General features: G+C 45.8%; 1 long non-coding RNA gene across 4 annotated transcripts in view; it reads left to right on the top strand.

Annotated features, from left to right (window-relative positions):
* LOC104874994 overlaps positions 1 to 15,635 on the top strand; it is a 173,187-nt gene that overhangs the window by 110,001 nt on the left and 47,551 nt on the right. For 2 of the 4 annotated variants that reach the window (XR_004516958.1, XR_783915.3), the window contains exon 1: positions 8,719 to 9,536. The exons of 1 other annotated variant lie outside the window; for it this stretch is intronic. This is a non-coding gene — a long non-coding RNA (uncharacterized LOC104874994). Of the gene's footprint in view, positions 1 to 8,718; positions 9,537 to 10,277; positions 10,355 to 15,635 lie in introns of those variants that run through there. One more of the 4 variants, XR_004516959.1, reaches the window with a different exon arrangement.

The following is a 15,635-nucleotide window of genomic DNA, read 5'->3' as shown; positions in this document are numbered from 1 at the left end:
ACTTCAAGGCTGGCCAGGAAGGTGGCTCTTTGCTCCAGCCACTCCCTGGTGGCTCATCCCTGCACCTGGCAATCAGACCCTGTCTTCACTGGCTCAGACTCTGAGGTCTGGGCACCCTTCTGCTTCGGCAGTCATGGGAGCACATGGCTCCCTGATGCTGTCAGATCTTCCCTGCCTCGGTTTCTCCTCCTACCAGCTCACTTTTCCTGTCTGATGTGAAAGAAAGAGGATGAAATTTGGAGATAAGTGAGACTTTGCTCTCCCACTTCCTGACTGGACGACATTGGCAATTTACTTGTGCCATTCATTAAATAAAGGAAACCATTTAGGCCTATATAGACCTACTAATCATACATTCCAACCTTCATGTGATACAGTTGTAATGTATATCATGTCTATCGGCGCAATAAATGCCACGATATTCCATTATTTCTTTGAATAGCTGTACGTATGTAAGTTTGTCTGTTGTTTGTTTGCTTGAGACAGGATCTCAAAATGCGCTCAGGTTGGTCTTGAACTCCTAGGATCCAGAAATCCTCCTGCCTCAGCCTCCGCACTGTAGGTACCCACTGAGGCACCTGCTAATCATATGCATTTGAAAGAAACGAAAAGGAAACCACCTTTTATATTTACTCATACATTGGCTATTTATGGTGCTCTTTGTGCCTTCTTATAGTCTAAGTTTCCATTTGCTATAAGGTCCCATCCATCTGAAGACTTTCTTTCTTTCTTTCTTTCTTTCTTTCTTTTTTTTTTTTTGGTACTGGGGATCAAACTGGGGAGGGACCTTGTGGGTAGGAAACAGGCGGCGGTACCACTGAGCTAAATTCCTGGCCCTGAAGACTTTCTTTTAGCATCTGTTTGTTTATTTTTTGCAGATTTACTGGCAGTGAATTCTCTTCATTTTCATTTTTCTGAATGGATACTTCATTTTCAGGCAGTAGGAGGGGAGAGAACATTCCAGAATGAAAACTGTAAGGAGGCCAGTGTGATGAGTGCATAGGACAGGGCGGTGAGAGGCTTGAGAGGAGGCAGGGACAGATCTGGGGCAGGAGACAGCATGATCAGATTGTGTGTTGAAAGGTCATTCTGACTGGAGAGAGCGTGGAGCTAAGAGACTTGAGGACAGATGTGGGGAGCTGTCATCATAGGGTCCAGGTAAACGAGTGTGGTGTCACAACTAGGGAATTCCAGAGGAGAAGAGAGGAGCTGGGCTTGAGAGACACGAAGGAAGTAAAAGCAATGAGATGCAATGATTGATCAGATGATGTGAATGGGGAGCAGATGAAATGATGATTCCAAGGTTTCTGATGTGTTTAGCTGGATGGTGATGGTGCTTTTCCCTGAGCTAGTGGGGAAGGGAACCAGACTTGGGGGGAAGAGTTGGGTTCTTGGCATGACTTTGGGGTAGCAGTGAGACATCCAAGACATGCTGAGTTTTTCTGTTCTCTCTTGATCACTTTGCTTTGCTCTAAAAAATGATGCAACATGGCCACTCTAAACCATTCCAACTCCAGAACCCAAAAATGACTGGATCTTTAAATTTTAAGAAAATTTAGAGAAATTACATCTCATTGGTTATTGGCCAGCCAATAGGTTAGTTCTCCTTGGGTCATGTGACTACTTGTCATCCAATAGGTATGGCAGGAAGAGGAGCAGACTATCACATGGGACAAATATTGCTGCCCAGGGCTGACTTTTCAGTAGAAGCTAAGGGAAAAGAGGAGCAATTCCTAGAGGAAGAGTTGTGGACACGATAGCATTTGTTAAATCAAAGAGTCAACCAGGTGATCTACAAGGATGCTTTAGCTTCCAAAAATTTATAGGCCCACTTCTGTCTGTGATCGTAAAGGACAAGGGTCAGAAAGCTGGCCACTGGGACGCTCTGTCTGGGCTCCAGACACTCTAAGAAATTCCTCTCCCACCCCAGCCTGGCACAGCATAGGTTTCCTGCCTTTGCTAATGAGTAACCCAGTTCTCAGCTCTAACTGGAAGTTACCAACCTCTACCTTCAGGATGCAAAGGGAAAGAAAGCCCCTTCCTGGGCAGGAGAGCTGATCTGTGACTTTTGCTGGGGATTGGGCCTAGAGTGACACCAAGGAGGCCTGTGCTGAGTAAACTGTGCCTGAGAAGTTCTAGTTTCCTACTCCACCTGGTGCTTCTGGTTCCTGGAGAGATGGAGTCAGGCTCCCGGGCTCCTCAGAGTCCCCTACCTTTGGGGGGTGCTCAGCCCAATCGGGATGCACAGCACCCATCCTTGAGGAACAGGAGTCCAGCATCTGCCCAAGATGTGGAATGGGATCTCCCTTGTTGCCTGGACTGCTGGGCTGGCCCTCTCTGGCCCTGATCCCTGCTCCTCCAAGATGAGACCTGCTCACCAGGTCCTTCACTCACTTGAGCCCTCAGAGATTGCTGTGAGGAAGACTGACCCTGCCTCTCATGTTCACACTCACCTTTTTCCTCATATACAGCCAGTCTGCCTCTCTGGCCCATCAGCAAGATTTACACAGGCCTTGGCTGGAAAATGTGATAATGATAACCTTCCCCAACAGAGGCAGAGGATCTAAAAGGACCGAGCCTGCAGTTCTCAAAGCGGGTCCCCAGTCTCACAGAAGCACAAGCACCTCAGAGTACACACTCTGGACTTATTGTCTTGGTCTATTCAAGCTGTCATAACAAAATACCACACAGCGGGTGGCTTAAACAACAGAGGTTTAGTTCTCAAAGCTCTGCAGTTGTGGTTTTTCTATAAAATGGAATATTACTCAGCCATAAAGAGCGAGAGAATAGATTCATTCATAGGAAAATGGATACATATTGAAGATATACTCCTAAGTGAAATAAATAAGTCCCACATGTGTAAATACCAAATAGTTTCCCTGGTGTGAATATTCTGCAACAATGCATAAGATTCTAATAAGATTACTGACATTTAGAAATGGGAGGAAAGGAGCTAAAGGTGTAGGGAAGGTGTGATACGTAGGGGAAGAACAAAAAGGGAAAAGAAAAAAATGTGAGAGAATGGAAAGATGAAAATAAAGTGTTTGTAGATGGGGAGGGGAGGAGGGGGGGAAGGGAGGGCAGAGGTAAGGGGAAAAAATGAGAATCAAGACTTGCCATGTAAAGGTACATGATCCCAACAATGAATGTAACTGTACTGTATCCCTAAATGTACCAATAAACTCAATTAAAAAAAAAAAAAAAAAAAAGCTCTGCAGGCTGGAAGTCTGAGATCAGGGTGCCAAGTGTGGTTGGGTTTTGGAAGTGCCCTCATCGTGACTTGTCACCTTCTCACTCTGTCCTCACATGGCCTTTCTTTGTGTGTACCTGTAGGGGGGAAGGGGAAAGCATTCTTTCTTCTTATAAAGCCACTGAGCCTATTGAATTAGGAACATACCCCCATAACCTTAATAACCTCTTAAAGCCAAATCTCCAAGAGGATTGGATCTAGGACCCCCACCCCCACCCCAGCAGACCAAATCTGCAGATGCCCAAGTCCCTTATGTAAAAGGGTGAGATACTTGCATATAACCTACTCACAATCTCCCATATGCTTTATATCATCTCCAGATAACTTATAATACCTAATACAATGTAGAGGCCATGTAAATAGTTGTTATATTGCAATGATAATGGAATGATGCCACAGGGGAAAGTCTGTACATGTTCAATACAGAGGCAATTTTCTTTCAAATATTCTCTGACCAGGATTGGTTGAATCCGTGGGTGCAGAACCAGCGGGTACCCTGGGCCAGCTGTACAGTCATTCACATTGGGAGCTAAGACTTCAATATCTGATTGGGGCTGAGGGACACAATTTGGTCCAAGCACCTTCTGAGTCAGAAACTCTGGGATGGGCTCCAGGAATCTGGGTTTAAACAGTGTGATCCTGATGCAAGCTCAAGTTTAAGATGCTGTTTGCTAAACCCCACTAGGACATAGGATGTGCAGGAATGAGTCTACTTCCAAGTGCCCCTCTATCAAAGCACCAGGTCCTATTTCCTTTTGACTGGATGTGTTGACTTCCCAGTTTAAACACAACAAAGGTCCCATGAACGCTTAGCTTTTCTGTTTCTGCAAAGCTGTTGGTTGCCTGCCTCCCTCGTGGTAGCTTATATAGTCCAGAGTTTCTGCAGGGGACTGGGGCATTGAGATAGGATAGTTGTTTCCAACACCAGGTGAGACGTCCATGACAAACTGATCTGTTCCAGGCAAAGCATCTCAGTGGGAAGTAATGAGCCCTTAGGGAAAAATGCTCTTCCACTCTCCATTTACAGAAACCAAGCCTCAGAGGTAACTGTGTCTTTGCCCAAAGTCACCTGGAAGAGTAGCAGAGTCTTCCCTTTGTTGGGTTTGTGGCTTCCAGGATGGCTTTCTTTCTACCACCCTAGGGCTTCTGAAACTAATGTGCATGTAAAACTTTGGGGGTACTGCAAAATGCAGATTCTGATTCATTAGGCCTTGGCTGGGCCTGAGACGACTGTGCCTGTCTTACAAGTATCTAGTGGTGCTGCGACTGTTGGTCTGGGCCCCAGTGAGAAGTGGGTTCTACACCTCATTATTCTCCTCATCTTTCCTCCAGATTGATTGATTGATTTTTGGACCAGGGATTGAACTTGGGACCTTGAGTTTTCGAGGCACGTGGTGGAACCACTGAGCTAAATCCCGGCCCCAGATTGATTTTTTAAATAAACTTTCAGACTAGGAGAGCTGAGTCTTGCAGCACAGAAATGGTTCCCTACTTGTGGCTGAGTAACAGGTAACAAAAGTCAGGAAGCGAAAGCAGTCGAGTTGAAGGGGTTTGGTGAACTAACAAAATCCCTTACTTCTCCAAATTTCTCCTTCAGCCCATGTACTTGAAAACCTGTCATTTCTAGACCTCTCCTTAAGTTGGAATCTGCTGACCCCCACCTCTTCTCCTCCCAGGGTCCCCTCTCCCAAGGACACACAGACCCTGCGGCAGGTCCCCTAGGCCTACAACCACAGGAAGCTCTCTCATGTCCACACACGGCTTCTATTTTCCACCTAATGCCAGAAACAGCATAGGACTCACTCAAAGCTGCTGCCAGTGAAGCTGGTGGGCACCCTCGTCTCTGGCTCCAGCCCAGGCTCCTTCCCACACAAGGAAGCTCCTTGAAGTTTAGTTATGGACTGAATTGCGTCCCCCTCACCAACCACCAAATTTATGGGCAGACTCCTGATCCCCATGTGAAGGTATCTGGAGATAGAGTAATTAGGAGGTAAATGAGCTCCAAAAATGTCATAAGGGTGGGATCCTGGCCAATAGGACTGTAGCCTTATGAGAACGATCTCTCCTCACACCAGGAAGACTGCCCTTAGCATGCCATCACACCGATCTCAGACTTCCGCTTCTAAGATCACCTATGAAAAAACCAATGTCTGTTATTACACACCAACTCAGCCACCTGGCTGAGAATGTTCCCAGTGTGCCATGCTGCTCATTTCACCATGTCAACATGAATTGTGTCTGTCTGCTGGAACTCTCCCTCTATTCCTGCAAACCCAGCCCAAGGATCTCTCCTGTGAAGCCTTCTCCACCAACCCTCCTTGACTCCTGTTCACTTGTTCACTTGTACACACAACAACAACTAAATACATGCTCACGCACTTGCACATGCACACACACAAACACACACAGAATTCTTGGCTACAAATAGTAAAGACCAACCCTAACTAATTTAGACCCCAAAGGACTTTATTAAAAGGCTATTGAGCCACCTCTGGAATGGCAGACAGGGCCCACAGCCAGCAGCGGCATACCCTGGCAGCACCCTCAGAGCAGGTGAAGGATGCCCTGGGCACCACAGCCCGCACTGACCCTGTTAGCATTGACCCCTGGAACTCCTGCCACTATCTCCACCACCAGAGAAACTGCACATCATTTCTCAAATTCCTCTCCCTTTTTGGCCTAGACTTAAGGCCAAGTAGATCTGATTGACAGAGCCCAGGCCACCTGCCCTTGCTCTGGCTCGGCAGTGGGTGGTGGCTTCCTCAGAGGTCAAGACACATAGAAGGGAAGCCAGATGCTAGTGACCAAAAATTGTGATAAAGTTCTTCTGAATATAGAATATCATGCATTGAGTGGTTCTTTTTAAATTCTTGTCATTTGTGGTAGTTAAGTTCTATAAAGTCACCCTAACACTGGATTACTATAACCCATTGCTCTTTGGGGAAATAGAGATTTAGGTTTCGTTGACATGATCACATTTTCATCAACTGGTCAGTGCACAATCTTGTTTTATGCCCGTTTCTGTTCAAAGACACCACATTTAATATGTGTTGTTGACTCTCTAGCCCTCAACTCGTGGGCAATGGCTCTTAATTCATGTACAAAGGAAACTGATCTGAGATGTACAATATTTGTAAGGCACTTTGTAGACTTCTTGCGCTCAGAAACACTGGCTGGTTCTTCAGTGCTGTGCTTGGTGGCATTTTAAACAGCAAAATTACCAACGAAAAGCACAACAAAAATGCTGAAACAAAAAGGCACAGTGTAAGCGTGCTTGGCTTCACCTGCATGCATACGCTTTGGGCAGGTCTAGCTTTTCATCTCTTCTTTTCTAAGACCGTGAAAGGGCTACAGGCATTGGCTGGGGGCCAAGGGTGTGGCTCAGGGTACAGCCATCGAGTCTGAGTCTTACCACGGCAGAACAAAGTATCACTTGGGGGGTTATAAATATTAAGTAGACAAGTTTAAAAACATAGAATTGGTAAATAATGACGATTGGTTATATAATTAAGATTGCATTATAAGTACAATCTTACTCCATATAACATTTTTCCCGTATGCATTTCCATGCCTATTAATCATGTTGCTGTGAAGTCCTTATCAGCCCAAGAGGGTTTAGGAGACAAAGGGTGTCTATTAGAACAACAATCACTGTACCATTGACTGGTACATTTTCACTTGAACCTAAAGCAAGACAATAAGCTTGAGAGCAGAGAGTTTCAGTTCCTCTAGCATCGCTGACATCTGGCATGAGGGACCCCATCATTGCTTCTTCCATGCACCGGAAGGCCCTCTGGGCTGGCTGTTCTGGGGTAGAGGGCAGATCCAATGCAGGGAAAGGGATAAGGCCAAACAGTACCATTTCCTGCCCCGCAAGATTTTGTTAAAAAATTAGGTTCCCCTGTTTGAGATAAGAAATGTGCAAAGAGTTATAGGGACCCTGAGACCATCTGGTGAATGGCTGTGTATTCTGGCATTTAGGTCTCTAAAATGCGCTGTCTTTATTTCTTTACACTTTGGAATCCAAGGTCTTGGGCACTCTAGGCAAGCACTCTGCCCCTGAGCCATGCCCTAACCCAGACTGTCTTTAACTGGCAAGTTTGAACCTGTCACATCTCCCTGGGGGCTCGTAAGAAGTTTCTATCAGTGATAGTGAGGAGTGATATTTTCTTTCCAAACCTAAGCACGTTCTGAGTACATGTTCAATACTGGTGCAATTTAATCCAACCGATATTTAGATATTTACACCAAGCACTGTGCTCCACGCTGGGTGTGAATCAGTTGCGTGGAGTAGCAGTGGAGGTGACATTTGACTCTGGTTCTTAGAGAAAGTTTCTTCCTTGGCACAGATGGAAGATGGTGGTCAGGTCAGAGGTAAGGAGTGAAGTCTGACTCATTTGATCATTTCGGGGTCAGCTCTGTATTGACACAGTGGGGCTGTGACAAGGAGCAGGACTGTCCTTGTGGTGTAGGATTCCCCTGTTACAGAGGAGTGGTGTGGATGATAAAGGTCCAGATAAATACTTGAGAGTGCAGTCTGCAGACAACAGAATTGGAATTTCAAGGGGTGAGGCCTGCACTTATAGCTGCGGATGTGTGCTCTGTGAGTCAGGCCAACTTCCTGGGGAAAGAAGCCCCAGGATGGGTTTTGAGCTTCAGTGTCTGAGGATTAGTGAGTTTTACAATGACAGCACAGAAAGATTAAGCCGCATCCATCAAAGTTGTCCTGCTTAGGGCTGCAGATTCCTTTGAAAAGGGTGAAACACAGACAACTCTGGTTTTAAGTGTCCTTTGGAGGGAACAGCTTTTATCAAGATAGTATCCACCCCAGCCTCTCAGCAAGAAGTGACTCAAACACTGCAGGCCCTAAGGGTGTGGGGGCAATGACTGGGCTGCCAGTTCTGCAGGAATATATCGTGTTTTCCAAGGTGTGTTACCCAATGTTTCACAATTTGTTCCTAACAAAGTGAACTGCGAGGTGTGTGTGTGTGTGTGTGTGTGTGTGTGTGTGTGTGTGTAATAAAACCTCTTTCCAGGCTGCACAGCTGTGAACTCTCTCTGACCAATGAAGAGACATTTGCCTCTGATTACCTGATCAGGCCTGTGGACCCCAGCAGTCTGCTCTGTCCAGAACACTTCCTGGGCAAAGAAAAGGGGTGGGGAGGCTTTCTACTCTCAGGAACGGAAAATAAACACCAAAGAGAAAAAAGCCAACTTGAAAGAAAATGACGATTTTTTTTTTTTTTTTTTTTTTTATTTTTTTTTTTTTTTTTTTTTTTTTTTTTTTACATAGCAAAGAGAAGGAAATCAGGTCACTGAATGAATACATGGGCAACTCCAAAATCCTGGAGAGTTGCTGGAAGCCAGTGAGCTGCCCCCATGGAGAGAGTGACTAGGAACAGATTGCAAGGCTTTGCTCACCTCCTGCACCAGTGGTGCTAGAATTTGGGCCAGAAAATTGGGTGGAGGCAGTTGGGAGGGTATGCTGGCTTTGGAGTTTGAAAAAAAAATCTTTCCACAGCCTTAGCTCATTTAATTGTCATGACAGCTTCTGGGAGGTAGGAAAGTCAGCAATAGTTATATTGTCTATTTGATAGTTAATCAGGTGCTCAAAGAAGTAAAATCATTTACTAAAAATCCTCTGGCTGGGACATACCTGAGCTAGAACCGGACTCCCAAGTCAGGGTTTTTCTGACATGAGGGACGCCTCTTGTCAGGGAGGGAGGGGAAGGAACAGAGACACAGCAGTGCCCCCAGCTGTACATTTGCTCTCCAGATACGCTATATAACTTCAGCATCGTGTGAGTTCCATGTACAAAAGAGGAAACAGGCTCAGAGGTGGGAGGTGTCGCACCCAAGGGTTAGCGCCTATACTAAGGGCATTCCCTGAAGTTGTCACGGCCCCAAAGAGGTCATGGGCATGTAGTGGACATGTCCACAGTCCTCTCTGGGCAGAGCTGGGCTGAGAGTCCGTGACCTGGCTGGGGAGCAGGGTAGGGCAGGTCATTTGGCTTGAAGTCAAGGCAACCAGAATGGAAGTATCATGTCACTGTGCCCCAGAGCTCCATGGTGTCATCCCGGTTCTGACACACCCTCCCTGACACCTCACCCCACCACGGGGCTCAGACAGCCAAGTCCAGCTGAGCTGAGCTCCAGGACTTATAAGGTGAGGGCTGTCTACCGGCCTGGCTGCAGCCTGGGGAGAACAGGGGCCACTCACTGGTGTTGCACAAGTGCCCGCAAATCACACAGCCGCCCTGGGGCACTTATATTATTAAAAACAAAGGTATGTGAAAGGAGTAAATGCACAGAGTCCCTGCAGGGGACACAGGCTTGGTGATCTGAAGTCATGGTTCTTGCCTTCAGGGAATTCAGCGTTCTTGACTGGGCGGCAGGCTTGGCGGTCTACTGGGAAATGTATCTTGGTTTTCCCAGGGACTGGAGACACGGCTGACATTGAGGGATTTGGAGGCCAGGGATGTTAAATATCGCATAACACGTGGGCTAATCCTTTACAACAAAAGACAGCCTGTTCTAAATGCCAACAGCGCCTTCCCTAGTGCACTGGCCGGAAATCAGGGAAGTCCCCTAGTTTTCCCCTGTTGTTCTGCAGATGTGGACCACGAGGCCCAAGTTAAGGTTCTGCAATCAAATTCGGCCATAATTGGCTCCAGAATCCTTGTGCTTCCCCGCCTTCCTGCCCTGCTGTTTCCAAGCCTCCTCAGCAGACTGTGTGGAGAGGAAGGGCAGTGCCCACCTCTTTTGAAGCTCACCAGGCTCCTGTGTGAATACTGCCCAAGAGCACCAAGTACCAAACAAATAGGCAGAGTAAGAGGCAGCTTCAGAATGCTTGGGAAGATTCTGGGACGTACCAGCCCCGGAGACAGAGGAAGGAAGAAGTGAGAGAAATGATGTTTTGGGATACTGACCATTTCTTAAAACCACAGCTCCAGAGAGTTTGGATGGAGCCTCTCTAGGGTGGATAATTAGCCCATTTCCACAGAAAGGAAGAGGATTCATTCCCAGCTGACCCCTCTCCTAGAGGGTCTGGAAGACCCCCTGACTAAGTCACTCTTTCTCCGTTCCTGTGTTCCCAGATGTCAGGTGACAAAAGGGAGGTAGGGAGGGATGGGGAGGAAGGGAGACCCTGAGGCCCTGGTGCACTGAGTGGCCCTGTCCTGCTAGGATGTCCTTGTCCTTCAGACACCAGCTTCTCGCTGGGCACTGTGGGAACTCAGGAGTCTAAATGTGGACAGTATGTGAAAATATGTAGTACTTTCATGTGCTGTTAACATACCCTAGACGGAGCAACTTAGAAACACCAGAAATGGATTTCTCATAGTGAAAGTGGCAAGAAACTCCAAGTTCAACATGCTGGCATGCCACCAGGCCTGTAATCCCAGTACTTTAGGAACCCGAGCCAGGCTTAGGCAGTTTAGAGACTCAGGAAGGACCTGTTCCAAAATTTTAAAGAAATGGGGTGTGGATGTAGCTGGGTGTGAAGGCCTGGGTTCAATCCCCAGTACCACACACACACAAAAAAAAAAAAGAAAAAGAAAAAAAGAAAAAAAGAAAGAAAAAGATGCCAGCACATTGGGTCATGGTGAGGGCCTGCTTTCTGATTCACAGATGGCACCTTCTTGCTGTGTCCCTTACATGGCAGGAGGGACAGGGGTCTCTTTTACATGGGCCCACAGCCTCATGACCTCATTACTTCCCAGAGGTCCTCTTAACATTATCACCTTGGGGATGAGGATTTTAATCCATTTCTGGTGAATTTGGGGAAGGGGCACACATTCAGGCGATAACAAATGTTTAGGCTCAAGACTGAGTTTAAACCCCTAGACCTTGACCTCAGTCAGGCCAGGCCGGATGTCTTAGGTGGGGCTGCTTCTTGGCAGGGTTGACGGAACTACAGAATGTGGAGGATATGACGTGGCCCTTGTGGCAAGGCCCCAGAATCTGCTAACGGGAGCCTTCATCTCCCTGAAATGAAGGGAGGGCAGAGGGTCATTCATTCATTCTCTTCTTTTTGTTCTAAGCATTTTTTTTTTAATGAAGTATTTGAAGCGTCAGAGGAAAAGCACCTCTTGCTCACTTCCCAGTTCTGCCAAATTTCAACATTTTGCCATTTTTGCTTCATATCTTAAACGAAAGAAACTTAGCTTCACAGATAAGCCTGAAGTTCCCTGTGAATTCCCCCCTCCCTGCGTCCTCTAACCTCTTCACAGGGAAACTGAGACGGCGATTTCCCCATTCTGAATATGTGTTGTGCATTAAACATGAAGGCACCCATCAACATACATGACTGTACCTTTTTCCTTTTTCATAAAAGGTATCAAGCCATGCAGCCTTTTTTTTTTTTTGAGGCAGGGTCTCACTATGTAGTTCAGACTGCTCTGGAACTCACTGTGTATCCTATGCTGGCAGCAATCCCCCTGCCTCAGCCTCCAGAGTGCTGGGATTACAGGCGTACCGCCACCAGGCCCGGCTGCAGCCTTTCTTTATGTACTATTTTGTGAGTGAGATTAATCACGGGTGACGTGGGTAGGTCTGGCCCGCTGACCGTAACAACTATGCAGTTGCACGACTATTCCAGTTTATTTACCCCGGCTCCTGTTAGCGGATGTTACGTCACTTCCTCTTTTGGGCCCATCCAGAGAATGCTGTGGTAAATGCGCCTATACTGTACGTGTCTCTTTGTGCATCTTTGGAGTACACACCTAGGAGCGGAACGGCTGGGTTTCAACTTCCTGTTGCCGAGTAAGGAATTTACAGCGGACAGTAGTAAGAACTTACTACTTTTCATGTTTCTGTGGGAGGTTCTTCTCTCTGCTGTGGTGCCGACCCGGCCACTGGGACAAGTGGAAGATCCGGGGCTTCCCATGGGTGCTTGGCCTTCCTCATAGCGTGGCGCACATCCAGGAAGGAGCGTTCTAAACACCAAAGTGGAGGCTGCAGCTCTTTTAAGGCGTGGCCTGCAAATTACACACCATTACTTTCAATGTATTCTTTTGGTTGAAACAAGTTAGAGGTCAGCTGGGATTCAAGGGAGGAAGAAATGACCCCACTCCTCGATGGGATGAGTGGCAAAGAATTTGTGTTTGCCTTTTGGATGCATATCAAGGCCACACTCTTATTTTTGGTACCGGGGGATGGAGCTCGGGTCCTTGCACTTGCGAAGCAGACACCGGAACCACTGAGCTAAATCCCCTGCTCCTCGGGGCCCTACTCCTAAGTGAAGTAAATAGGACACACTTGTAAATACAGAACAGTTTCTCTGGTATGAGAAACTCAAAGTGCAAATAAGGTTCAAATTGTATAATTTGATAATGTGAAATAGGAAGAAAAGGTCTAAAGGAGAAGGGGAGGTGGGAAGTGGGTAGGGTACGGGAAAGGAAAGAGAGAAAGGAAAAAATAGAAGCAAAGTCTTTGTAAATAGAGAGGGGCAGAGGGGTTGAAGGAAGGGCAAGGGAATGGTGAAAAAATAAGAACCAAGATACATCATGTAAAGGTACGAGATCCCAATGATGAGTGTCATCATATTGCATACCTAAAATGTACCAATAAGTTTAATGAATAAAAAAAGAAAAAAAAATTATTGGCGCAGTACTGGGGAGCAAACTAGGGGCACTCTACTTCTAAGCTATATCCCCAGCCCTTTTTCCTTTTGTGTCATTTTTTTATTGATGTATGTTTGCCTTATGTAATGTATTCATTTGGGGGTATTGAGATTATGTATACCCTTTCCATTATTTTCCTTCCCTTTCCCTGTCCTGTCTCTGTCCCTCTCCTCCCCCTTCCCAATTCCCTTCCCCAACTCCAAGAAGTATGTCTTTATTTTGCTCTTTAATTTATTCATATGTGGGTTTGATTTACTTAACATTATGGTCTCAAGATCCATCCATTTTCTTGCAAATGCCACGATTTCATTCTTTTTTATGGCTGAGTAAAATACCAGTGTGTATATATACACCACATTTTCTTTGTCCAGTCATCCATTGGTAAGCACCTAGGCTGTTTGCAGAGCTGAGCTACTGTGAATTGTACTGCTATATACATGGGTATGTGGACATCACTATAGTATGATGTTTTAAAACTCTTGGGGGAATATACCCTGAAGAGGTATCACTGCGTCAAATGGAATTTCTATCTTTAGTTTTGTGTGTGTGTTTTTTTGGTACCAGGAATTGAACTTGGAACCTTGTGCTTGCAAGACAGGTGGTGGAACCGCTAAGCTAAATCCCCAGCCCTCTATTTTCAATTTTTTTGAGGACCCTCCATGCCGATTTCTGTAGCAGTTGTACTACTTTACATTTCCACCGACACTGTAGAAGGGTTCCTTTTTCTCTGTCTTCACCAGCATTCGTTGCTGATAGCCATTCTGACTGGAGTAAGATAGAATCTCGGCGATTTTTTTTTTTTATTTACATTTCCCTAATGGCCAAAGATGAACATGTTTTCATGTACTTATCAGCCCTTTGTACTTTTCTTGTGAGAAGTGTGTACACAGTTCGTTTATCCATTTTTTTGTTTGGGCTATTGATTTTGGGGAAGTTAATTATTTTGACTTCTTTGTATATTCTAGATATTAGTTCCCTATCAGAAAAGTAGCTGGCAAAATTTTTTCCTATTCAGCCAATTGTCTCTTCATGCTGTTAGTTGTTTCCTTTGCTATATCAAAACTTCTTAGTTTTCTGTAGTCCCATTTAGTGATTCTTGGTATTATTTCTTAAGCTACTAGAATTCTGTTTTAGAAGTCCTTGCCCGTGCCTATGGCTTCAAGTATTTCTCCTGTGCTATTTTCCAGCATTTTTAAGCTTTCTGTTGATATATCTGTCTTTTATTCATTTTTGTTTGCTTTTAATACAGGGTAGGAGATATGGGTCTAGTCTCATGCTTCTGCACATAGATAACCTGTTTCCCAGCACCATTTTGTTACAGAGGCTATCTTTTCTCCAGTGTATGTTTTTAAGCCCTTGTCAAAAATCAGGTGCTTAGCCAGATGTGGTGATGCATGTCTAATCCAAACACTTGGGAGGCTGAGGCAGGATGATCACTGCAAGTTCAAGGACAGCCTGAACTGCATAATGAGACCCCTGTCTCAAAAAAAAAAAAAAAAATCGCATGGTTGTATGTACATGGGATTGTTTCTGAATCTTCTATTCTATTCTATTGATCTACATGTCTGTTTTTGTGCCCGTCCCATGCTGCTTGTTACTGTAGCTTTATGGTATAACTTGAAGTCAGGAATTGTGATGCTTCCTGCTTTGCTCTTATTGCTCAAAATGACTGGCTATTCAGGGTCTCCTCTGGTTCCACATAAATTTTAGGACTTTTTTTTCGTAGTTCTAAAGGATGTTATTGGTGTTTGTTTTGTTTTGTGTTTTGGAGGCTGTGAAGAAGCAGGGATAGATAGAATATGTGGATTGAAGTGACTGGCAGTTGGATCAGAGAATCAGGAAAGTGGACAGTGGGTGCGACCTGGCTGAACAGACACCAGAAGGCTGCTGGGAGGGAGTCCAGGGATGCAGGACAGCTTTCTGTGAGGTTTGTGATGCAGACGGATCAGCTCAGGGGCAGTGTGTACCGGGAGCCTTTGTAAACTGAGTCTGCCCTGAGGAAAGAGAAGAGGCCTGCAGAGACAGTATTAGGGACATCCGTGTGCCCTATTGAGAGGCTGAAGGTCATGCTGCAATGTAATCGAGGGACCCCAAATCAGCCCCTGTGGGAGGGGGAGGAGGAGCTGCCTGTGTAAACAGAGCTGCGCCTGTCACTTGAGGTACCTTGTTTTCTGGCTCGCCCCGCTGCCAGTTAGACCCTCAGGAAGCCAATAATTTAAGGTGCTCCAACCTATAATTCAGAGGCTGTGTTCCCAGGCTTGGCTGGACTGTGGACCAACGACACCCAGCTCCATGCTGCCTCTTCTGCGGGACAGGCAGGGGAGGGCAGCCAGAGCCTGAGCAGGAGCAGTGCTGAATAGCCCTTATTTGCTCCTGTTGTTCCTTGGCCCATGGAAGTTAGTGACACATACAGTCTCAAAAGGTATAAAATACATTGAGCACAAGCTCAGTGGCCAGGCAGAACCGTCAATGCCCCCCCGACCAGCAGTCTTTAATAATCCCACTTTAAGATATGTATAAAGGTTCATATACAAATATCTTAAATATAGGATTATTTAGGTAGCTCTAAAAAAACCTAAATATCCAATAGCAGTGGCTTAATTTAACTATAATGTGATATTTCATGGAGCTATTAGACGTGTTACCTTAAATGCCTATGCAGTGTCTTGGGGAAATGTATACATTGCTGAGAGTGCCTTTTCACAAGGGCAGTGCCCTCCCCACTTTCACCCGTGGTTTGTATTGTAAAAAGCTTTGCAAGG

Source organism: Fukomys damarensis, unplaced genomic scaffold (assembly GCF_012274545.1).
Source record: "Fukomys damarensis isolate Sample0158 unplaced genomic scaffold, DMR_v1.0_HiC HiC_scaffold_13, whole genome shotgun sequence".
Classification (NCBI taxonomy): domain Eukaryota; kingdom Metazoa; phylum Chordata; class Mammalia; order Rodentia; family Bathyergidae; genus Fukomys; species Fukomys damarensis.
The sequence above is the reverse complement of the archived record's forward strand: the minus strand, read 5'-3'. Positions and strand labels throughout refer to the sequence as shown.